This window comes from Protomyctophum bolini (genome assembly GCF_963924005.1).
Source record: "Protomyctophum bolini genome assembly, chromosome: 19".
NCBI classification, from domain to species: Eukaryota; Metazoa; Chordata; class Actinopteri; order Myctophiformes; family Myctophidae; genus Protomyctophum; species Protomyctophum bolini.
Window position 1 is genome coordinate 39,259,177 of NC_137880.1, and position 12,151 is coordinate 39,271,327.

The following is a 12,151-nucleotide window of genomic DNA, read 5'->3' on the forward strand; positions in this document are numbered from 1 at the left end:
GCCTTCCTTCTGCTATGGTTCCTGGTTGTTATGTGATGTTTGCTCCCACCACCACCAGCGGCGGTGGCTCAGGGGTAGAGTGCCTGGATTGGAACCGCAAGGTTGCCAGTTCGAACCCGGGCTCCCCCAGAGTTACTGTCGAAGTGTCCTTGAGAAAGACACTGAACCCTTAATTGCTCCTGATGTGCTAGTTGGTGCCTTGCATGGTTTCCGCTGCCATCGGTGTATGAATGGGTGAATGTAATGCACAATCTATGTAAAGCGCCTTGGATAAAGGCGCTATATAAATGCACCATTTACCATTTACCACCATCATTCCATAGGGCTGGACTACACAACATCATCACCTAGTGACGGGAGCAGTCCCTATTGAGGGCTGGACTACACAACATCATCACCTAGTGACGGGAGCAGTCCCTATTGAGGGCTGGACTACACAACATCATCACCTAGTGACGGGAGCAGTCCCTATTGAGGGCTGGACTACACAACATCATCACCTAGTGACGGGAGCAGTCCCTATTGAGGGCTGGACTACACAACATCATCACCTAGTGACGGGAGCAGTCCCTATTGAGGGCTGGACTACACAACATCATCACCTAGTGACGGGAGCAGTCCCTATTGAGGGCTGGACTACACAACATCATCACCTAGTGACGGGAGCAGTCCCTATTGAGGGCTGGACTACACAACATCATCACCTAGTGACGGGAGCAGTCCCTATTGAGTGAAAGATTAACTTTTTTATAAACTAAATATTGAAGGTGTTTTTTCTTAACTTTATTTGTCTTGTTAGCCAGGGTAGTGCAGTGCACTGTGCAGTCAGGGTGTTTTGTGATTTGTCAAAACTTGAGGGAGCTTTTTCAATTAATTATATCAAAATATGAATATACGAGTTAGAAAACTAAAAATATGAGAATAAGAAAATAATAATACAAATTAAAATGCCCCCTCCCCTCATGCTGCCCCCTAGTAATATACTGTATGAGTCTCAGAGGAAGAGGCTCTGAGTGGCTTATTTCTCTAGCGAAGGGTTCAATGAATGGTTGACAAAACCAAGGAGCTACATGAGTAGATGTAGGAGACATACGTGATGGTTTGCTGGTCCAACCGTCCAGTGACATCCAGGTTGTAGGACCTCTGCATCTCCCTGATGGCTTCAGACAGATCCTGGCTAGACGAGTCCCTGCTGTCAGCCAGGTAGCCATATTGTCTCAGCCATGACTGGTGGAGACACAAAGACAAACAAGACACCATTAAAAGATTTGTTCCACAATAAGAAATAACAAAACACTTTGAAGGAACAAATACTAACTTTTATTTACAGGGAATCATTAGTGAATCGGTCTGATACTCATGTACCTGTCTAAATACTTCACTAAGATACCCATGTACCTGTCTAAATACTTCACTAAGATACCCATGTACCTGTCTAAATACTTCACTAAGATACCCACGTACCTGTCTAAATACTTCACTAAGATACTCATGTACCTGTCTAAATACTTCACTAAGATACTCATGTACCTGTCTAAATACTTCACTAAGATACCCACGTACCTGTCTAAATACTTCACTAAGATACTCATGTACCTGTCTAAATACTTCACTAAGATACTCATGTACCTGTCTAAATACTTCACTAAGATAACCATGTACCTGTCTAAATACTTCACTAAGATACTCATGTACCTGTCTAAATACTTCACTAAGATACTCATGTACCTGTCTAAATACTTCACTAAGATACTCATGTACCTGTCTAAATACTTCACTAAGATAACCATGTACCTGTCTAAATACTTCACTAAGATACTCATGTACCTGTCTAAATACTTCACTAAGATAACCATGTACCTGTCTAAATACTTCACTAAGATAACCATGTACCTGTCTAAATACTTCACTAAGATAACCATGTACCTGTCTAAATACTTCACTAAGATAACCATGTACCTGTCTAAATACTTCACTAAGATACTCATGTACCTGTCTAAATACTTCACTAAGATAACCATGTACCTGTCTAAATACTTCACTAAGATAACCATGTACCTGTCTAAATACTTCACTAAGATACCCATGTACCTGTCTAAATACTTCACTAAGATACTCATGTACCTGTCTAAATACTTCACTAAGATAACCATGTACCTGTCTAAATACTTCACTAAGATACCCATGTACCTGTCTAAATACTTCACTAAGATAACCATGTACCTGTCTAAATACTTCACTAAGATAACCATGTACCTGTCTAAATACTTCACTAAGATACTCATGTACCTGTCTAAATACTTCACTAAGATAACCATGTACCTGTCTAAATACTTCACTAAGATAACCATGTACCTGTCTAAATACTTCACTAAGATAACCATGTACCTGTCTAAATACTTCACTAAGATACCCATGTACCTGTCTAAATACTTCACTAAGATACTCATGTACCTGTCTAAATACTTCACTAAGATAACCATGTACCTGTCTAAATACTTCACTAAGATAACCATGTACCTGTCTAAATACTTCACTAAGATAACCATGTACCTGTCTAAATACTTCACTAAGATAACCATGTACCTGTCTAAATACTTCACTAAGATACTCATGTACCTGTCTAAATACTTCACTAAGATAACCATGTACCTGTCTAAATACTTCACTAAGTTAACCATGTACCTGTCTAAATACTTCACTAAGATAACCATGTACCTGTCTAAATACTTCACTAAGATACCCATGTACCTGTCTAAATACTTCACTAAGATACTCATGTACCTGTCTAAATACTTCACTAAGATAACCATGTACCTGTCTAAATACTTCACTAAGATACCCATGTACCTGTCTAAATACTTCACTAAGATAACCATGTACCTGTCTAAATACTTCACTAAGATAACCATGTACCTGTCTAAATACTTCACTAAGATACCCATGTACCTGTCTAAATACTTCACTAAGATAACCATGTACCCGTCTAAATACTTCACTAAGATAACCATGTACCTGTCTAAATACTTCACTAAGATACCCATGTACCTGTCTAAATACTTCACTAAGATAACCATGTACCTGTCTAAATACTTCACTAAGATAACCATGTACCTGTCTAAATACTTCACTAAGATACTCATGTACCTGTCTAAATACTTCACTAAGATAACCATGTACCTGTCTAAATACTTCACTAAGATAACCATGTACCTGTCTAAATACTTCACTAAGATAACCATGTACCTGTCTAAATACTTCACTAAGATAACCATGTACCTGTCTAAATACTTCACTAAGATACCCATGTACCTGTCTAAATACTTCACTAAGATAACCATGTACCTGTCTAAATACTTCACTAAGATAACCATGTACCTGTCTAAATACTTCACTAAGATAACCATGTACCTGTCTAAATACTTCACTAAGATAACCATGTACCTGTCTAAATACTTCACTAAGATACCCATGTACCTGTCTAAATACTTCACTAAGATACTCATGTACCTGTCTAAATACTTCACTAAGATAACCATGTACCTGTCTAAATACTTCACTAAGATACCCATGTACCTGTCTAAATACTTCACTAAGATACTCATGTACCTGTCTAAATACTTCACTAAGATAACCATGTACCTGTCTAAATACTTCACTAAGATAACCATGTACCTGTCTAAATACTTCACTAAGATACTCATGTACCTGTCTAAATACTTCACTAAGATAACCATGTACCTGTCTAAATACTTCACTAAGATAACCATGTACCTGTCTAAATACTTCACTAAGATAACCATGTACCTGTCTAAATACTTCACTAAGATAACCATGTACCTGTCTAAATACTTCACTAAGATACCCATGTACCTGTCTAAATACTTCACTAAGATAACCATGTACCTGTCTAAATACTTCACTAAGATAACCATGTACCTGTCTAAATACTTCACTAAGATAACCATGTACCTGTCTAAATACTTCACTAAGATAACCATGTACCTGTCTAAATACTTCACTAAGATACCCATGTACCTGTCTAAATACTTCACTAAGATACTCATGTACCTGTCTAAATACTTCACTAAGATAACCATGTACCTGTCTAAATACTTCACTAAGATACCCATGTACCTGTCTAAATACTTCACTAAGATACTCATGTACCTGTCTAAATACTTCACTAAGATAACCATGTACCTGTCTAAATACTTCACTAAGATAACCATGTACCTGTCTAAATACTTCACTAAGATACTCATGTACCTGTCTAAATACTTCACTAAGATAACCATGTACCTGTCTAAATACTTCACTAAGATAACCATGTACCCGTCTAAATACTTCACTAAGATACTCATGTACCTGTCTAAATACTTCACTAAGATACTCATGTACCTGTCTAAATACTTCACTAAGATACTCATGTACCTGTCTAAATACTTCACTAAGATAACCATGTAAAAAAATTAAAATGTCAAAAGTCAAAGCCATGGCAATTAGATGATTTGACGCATTTTGTTCCAAAAATGTGTTTTGCAAAAATCCACCTGTTGGTGGCGCTATAACAGGCCAATGTGAAAAGGGTGGGATATATTCCTCAGCCTAGTAGGAAAGTCTGCGAAAGATTTAACGTAAATTGCACGCTGCGTTCATGATTTGAGGGTTTTTGTTCAAAACGGGCCAATCCTGCAAACTTTGAAAGCCAATGTTAGACAATTAGGATGAAATATGAAATATCGGACCGATCCGGCATGAGCACATGACTATAGAGATAGTGTGTAACGATTTGCAGGATCTTTGGACGGAATCTGGTGGAGTAATGTAAAAAAAATAAGTTTTTCAAAAGTCGGCCTCCTGGTGGCGCTATAACAGGCCGTTCTGGAAAATGTGTTGCAAAGGTTAATCGTTGGCATCCAGGGAGTGTGTATGCAAGATTTGGCATCGACCGGGGGCCTATTTCACGAAACTTGGATTAGAGATTAAACCGGGCTTTAACACATATCCTGGCTTAATATATCCTGGATCAGTGCTTAACCGGTTTCATGAAAGCTGGTTGATCTTGCCAGATTAACTTAACCAGTTAACCTGGATATGTTGAGGCTTGATTCGGTTTCATGAAAGGGATGCTACATAAGTTACCATGGAAATGTATGCTTTGGACTTAGCCTGCTCCGGACCAGGCTAACAGCAGGTTTAACCTAATCCTGATGTCTTTACTGTTCATTAAGCAGTCAAACTGATCACAAACCAATGATGTTTTCCAGGTTTATTCAATTATTATGGGTTTATGTTGCATTATTTGTATCGGTCTGCATTACAGGACTAATTTAAGCACTATATAAAATCAAATAACCAAAATATATAGGCTGCACAACATCATGACAGCTTGTGAGCTTGTAGATCAGCTGCTTTTGCTGAATGTTCCCCATGAATAGGTTTGCTGTCGTGCAAGTGCACGGTTAAGAAGAATTATTATTTTTAATCTTTTTTGTAAAAGTGAAAACCACTAAATATTACCATTACTCATTGTTTTACAACATATTACCATTATAACGTTTCACCCATAGTCCTACTTACACCTAGAAACCCCATTCAAACCTATTTAGGTTCATCCTACGGTGGACATGTGTGCCTGAAAAGGAATCTTTGAAATGTTTCATAGTTTTAGAAATATAGTGCTTTCAAATTTGAGACATTTATAGGCTCAAATTATGATGGAATAATACATTCTGAAAAATCGGTATTGCCATGCCATGCAATCGTGACACTACAGTGCATGCAGACAGACAGACAGACAGACTTAATGTAATGTAACATTTCATGGCGCACAATACATGTAGATTAGTAGGATATAATTCCATACCGTACCGAATCCGGAGCGCACTCGCCTATTAGTTTGGCATTTGCATTGCACAAATGAGCTCAGTGCGCTATTTCGAGAAAGTTCCCTTAAAGTTTAAGCTTGTTTGGAACTATAGCTCACCCTCCACAACTCGGGGCTATAGGTTCACTGAATTATATATTTATGGACTTCGACTATAGGCCTATATATATAATATGCTTTACAATTTACGCGTTCAATCTGTCGGCAATATTTTGCCACGCTCTCTCCCTCGCCTTGTTAATGGCGCTTGTATTTCCCTTTTTTAAATTATTTCCTTGGCATCCTCGTAGTATATCATTATCATAAGATTTTCTTGCTCCTCAACGGTGAAAGCCGCAGCTCTCCCTGCAGATTTGCTCGCCTCGCTCATGATTGGTCTCGCTCAAGAAATCTATGATCGGCATCATGGCTTTTCAAGGAATGCGTGCACGCGCTTGTAAGCGAGGCTTGCTGAGCCCGGCTCGCCAAATCCGCCAATTCTGAGCCTCGCTTGGCTTTAGTGGAACGGAATAAACCAGGGGCCTATTTCACGAATCTTGGATTAACTAATCCAGGATATAGGCCAAAGCGAGGCTTTTTAAATCCTGATCTTTACAGCCTGGTTTATTCCGTTCCACTAAAGCCAAGCGAGGCTCAGAATTGGCGGATTTGGCGAGCCGGGCTCAGCAAGCCTCGCTTACAAGCGCGTGCACGCATTCCTTGAAAAGCCATGATGCCGATCATAGATTTCTTGAGCGAGACCAATCATGAGCGAGGCGAGCAAATCTGCAGGGAGAGCTGCGGCTTTCACCGTTGAGGAGCAAGAAATTCTTATGATAATGATATACTACGAGGAAGCCAAGGAAATAATTAAAAAAAGGGAAATACAAGCGCCATTAACAAGGCGAGGGAGAGAGCGTGGCAAAATATTGCCGACAGATTGAACGCGTAAATTGTAAAGCATATTATATATATAGGCCTATAGTCGAAGTCCATAAATATATAATTCAGTGAACCTATAGCCCCGAGTTGTGGAGGGTGAGCTATAGTTCCAAACGAGCTTAAACTTTAAGGGCACTTTCTCGAAATAGCGCACTGAGCTCATTTGTGCAATGCAAATGCCAAACTAATAGGCGAGTGCGCTCCGGATTCGGTACGGTATGGAATTATTGCGAATGCTGTGAGCACTTACTATGAGACCTAGTATCCTACTAATCTACATGTATTGTGCGCCATGAAATGTTACATTACATTAAGTCTGTCTGTCTGTCTGCATGCACTGTAGTGTCACGATTGCATGGCATGGCAATACCGATTTTTCAGAATGTATTATTCCATCATAATTTGAGCCTATATATGTCTCAAATTTGAAAGCACTATATTTCTAAAACTATGAAACATTTCAAAGATTCCTTTTCAGGCACACATGTCCACCGTAGGATGAACCTAAATAGGTTTGAATGGGGTTTCTAGGTGTAAGTATAGGACTATGGGTGAAACGTTATAATGGTAATATGTTGTAAAACAATGAGTAATGGTAATATTTAGTGGTTTTCACTTTTACAATTTTTTTAAAAAAATAATAATTATTCTTAACCGTGCACTTGCACGACAGCAAACCTATTCATGGGGAACATTCAGCAAAAGCAGCTGATCTACAAGCTCACAAGCCGCCATGATGTTGTGCAGCCTATATATTTTGGTTATTTGATTTTATATAGTGCTTAAATTAGTCCTTTAATGCAGACCGATACAAATACCAACATAAACCCATAATAATTGAATAAATCTGGAAAACATCATTGGTTTGTGATCAGTTTGACTGCTTAATGAACAGTAAATACATCAGGATTAGGTTAAACCTGGCTGTTAGCCTGGTCCGGAGCAGGCTAAGTCCAAAGCATAAATTCCCATGGTAACTTATGTAGCATCCCTTTCATGAAACCAAATAAAGCCTCAACATATCCAGGTTAACTGGTTAAAATAATCTGGCAAGATCAACCAGCTTTCATGAAACCGGTTAAGCACTGATCCAGGATATATTAAGCCAGGATATGTGTTAAAGCCCGGCTTAATCTCTAATCCAAGTTTCATGAAATAGGCCCCATAGGCTGTAAAGATCAGGATTTAAAAAGCCTTGCTTTGGCCTATATCCTGGATTAGTTAATCCAAGATTCGTGAAATAGGCCCCGGGTTAACGGTGCAGGAGATTAGAGCTGTACACAGACGGACGGAGTGCAAAACATACTCTCTCCCCATTCCTTCGGCCTGGTGGAGACAAAAAACTGCAAGCAGTGCATGGGGAGCTAAACAAACACTAGCCAAACGACCACGAGTTACCAATGAAACAAACACAACTAAGTCACAGAACGTAAAATACAGAGTCACACAGATATAACTGAACTACTAAACTAGCATTTAGGACCTAAAACAATGTAGGCCTATATTCACTTTGTTTCAAGAACGCACAAAGGGAATCACATAACATATAAACAAACACAGAGCTTAATTGTTGTGTCGTATACTGGCTGTGTTTGTGTGTGTGTGTGTGTGTGTGTGTGTGTGTGTGTGTGTACACATATAATGACCGGAACTATACTTCATATTTCACCAAAACCAGAGCAGAACTCCCACCACGGGACTCGGGCAATCAATTAATATAGCCCAAACATTTAGACTCGTTTAGCACAAACAGTTAGACTCTTTTTTTCGATTCTGACGAATCTCTCTACGAGAGTCTAAAAGATGTACCCCCAAATACGGTCCTACGGTGTGTAATTGTTTGACGTACACCCACCGGACAAATGGGGCAAACGAAAAAGCATCTTAGATTTTGCATTTGTAGCTACAAGGTAAGTCATTTTGAGGCACAAGCGTTGCTCGCGCGACCATATTTGGGGGTCAATCTTTTAGACTCTCGTAGAGAGATTCGTCAGAATCGAAAAAAAGAGTCTAAATGTTTGGGCTACAATTAATACAGTTGCAACCAGTATATTAATGGCAAGTATTGAAGTATTTCATACAGCTTAAGTTAGAAAAAACTATCCCTTCAACATTAAAACAATAATAGAGCGTTCTCTGTCTGTACCTCTGTGAATATTTCCAAGCTGTTTCACTGACTGTAGGCTACACGTACGCTGCGTGTCTGTTTCAGACTGATTTCATTTACAATAAGCTGGACATTCCACCGCTGCAATTGCTTGTAAAAGCCACAAGGTGGCACCCGAACACCACTCTAATCTATTACAGTACAACCTGTAGAGTGTAGAACGTTGCAGCCACTTCACAGTTGATAGACAGAGCATTGTCTCCACCAGGCCGACGGCTGACTGTGTGTGTGTGTGTGTGTGTGTGTGTGTGTGTGTGTGTGCGTGCGTCAGCCACACAAAGCTGGGCATAGGAGGGGCTAGCGCCTCTCGAAAATAAGAACAATCCTGTCTACAAAAGTTAGCATTTAACCCAACCATCTGCATTTGTGAAACAAACGCACACACACACACACACACACACACACACACACACACACACACACACACACACACACACACACACACACACACACACACACACACACACACACACACACACACACACACACACACACACACACACACACACACACACACACACACACACACACACAGTGCACCCCCCTCCCCCCAGGCAGACAGAAAGTCTTCTGTCTCATTGTTGAAACTTGAAAGTAAATAAAATTCTCTCTCTCTCTCTCTCTCTTTACCTCCTCGTTGAAGGTTTTGTCCTCTGCGTCAGCAAAACCAGAACAGAGGCAGAGCAGCAGCAGATTGAAGAGGACGTCCATTGTCCTGTCCTCAGTGTCCTGTCCTCAGTGTCCTCAGTGTCCTGTCCTCAGTGTCCTGTCCTCAGTGTCTGACTCCTGGTCTGGTAACTGGTTCTGAGTGTGAAGTCCTGGTGCCTATACTGTTAAACGTATGGAGGGCAGGGGCGGGGTGTGGGGGGATGGTGAAGGAGACCCTTCACCACTCCCCCTTTGCTTTGTGGCCAAACACATGTGGGTGGGGGGGGGGGGGGGGTGTGTGTGTGGACCCTTAAGGCTCTATTGCCTCTTGTCAACAAGTCACCACAGGTGGTCTTATCTTCAAAGCATTCTTCAGTGTGGTAAAACCTCCACTATATAGCAGGTTCTCACAGCTGTTGCACACCGACTATCTTAAAGTGTCCCTAGAGCCAAATTCCAATACCCAAAATCTCAGCCACTCGCTCACTCCCACTCGGTCACTACAGCATGGCAAAGTATGGTGAAATTGGTGACCTGCCGAAATATGTTACCATCTTGTGGACTTCACACGACTACATGGAGGTCTTTAAATATGTGGCCTGAACACCGCTATAGGTTGAACTTTGCTAATGAACAAACTGCAGCGATTTTCATTCGGACGCTGACATTATGTGACGTCTGCAAGATTTTCACATTATTTCAGCAGGTCACCAATTTCACCGTAACACCACCATGCTGGAGTGAGCGAGTGTGAGTGAGCGAGTGGCCGAGATTTGGGGTATTGGAATTTGGCTCTAGGCTATCTTAGTGACTTGCTATTCTAAATGACCTCTTCACTCAGGCTTCTCTGCGTGTGACCTCCTATAGGCCGAAGTGTTATGTGTACAATTATGAGATATGCTGAGAGGCATAAGCTATCAAAATATACAATTTACAATTTACAATTTAGGCATTTAGCAGACGCTCTTAATCCAGAGCGACTTACATTAAGCAAGAACAAAAAGCATGGGGAATACATCACATAAAAACATTTATCATGAAACATGTGTAAGCTAAGAAAGTAACAGTGGAATATCTATAATGAAATAAGCTATACATCTACCGGTATACTACTATGATATACATTATGTACTATGACGTGCTATGACTACATACAATGCACTTATGCTGTTTACATAACATGCTATAAGTCTGTATCAAATGCTATCTAAGTCTACAGAATTGCTATCTAAGGGGGTGGGGCAACGACGTTGACTCTGTGGGGGCTATGGGGCTATAGCCCCCAAGAAGAATTAAATAGCCCCTTTTAGCCCCCATGAGGATTTTCGTGGACATTTTATATTAACATTACAGATTTTCTGGGAATTATTGACACTCTGTGACTCTGTCACAGACTGCACACTAGCGTATTTACACATGCTCTGGAATTCCGCCGGCTGTTCAGAGGTGTTAAAAGTACTCAAATGCTAATCGGGTTTCTTTTGTTTTCACCTAGCCAGGTATTATATGCCTACAGTACAGTGCCCATAGGCGGCGGGTGTGTAAGGCAGCAACACTGACACATTCAGCGGAGTGACTGCTGTCTCTGTGCCGTCTGTGAAGAGCCATGAGCCGCGACACCGGGAGGGGCAGCAACACCGCCGGGTAATCTACACAGACTATAGTGACTATATCGTCCAAAATAGGCTAATCAGTCGTTGTCTGCAGTGTATAGGCTAATTCATTGGTAAAAGTATGCTAAATAACTCAATTGGCCTCGCTTCGCTCGGCCGCGATAGTCCCCCCCCAACGCAATTCTGTAGCCTACCCAAAGTACCAGTGAAAACATCAACTTCTTTTTTTCCACCGCTGTGGGGGGGGGGGGGGGGGGGGGGGGCTGCGGGGAGGCGGGGCTGCGGGTAGCCCCCATGAGGATCATCAGAACTATTCGGTTCTGGGGTGGGGTATGGGGCCATGATGGAGTCTGAAAAGGTGGGTTTTCAAACTACGGCGGAAGATTGGGAGTGATGCTGCAGTTAATTCTGACTGCAATGGGAAGTGCATTCCACAGTTTTGGAGCCAGAAGGGAAAAGAGTTTGGGACGTGTGGAGCGTTGTCCCGGCGTTTTTAGTGAGGGTAAAATATACATCATATTCAATCAATCAATCAATCATCATGCAGGGAATATAGGGGGGGGGGGGCAACATAGCCTATAATAATCGCAATACACCAGCTTTCATTCATTAAAAAAAAAAGTGAGGGGCGCTCTTGCCATCGTACACATATGACGTAAAATGTCCCTTCATTGTCAATGGCATTTAATGTCATGACATGTGTGGGGACTAACGCTGTACATAGGAGGGGGCCTCAGGACTAAATTAAACTAAACTTGACTTAATATAGTCATCAATAATGTTTATAGAACGTGTATTGTACTGAATTCTATACGTTTAGAGACAGTTGGAACTCGGCACGGAGCCATCGTTTGGCAAAGTGCGGTCGGTATACTATAGCCTATACTTGAAAATCACTAAAAACATGTTCTA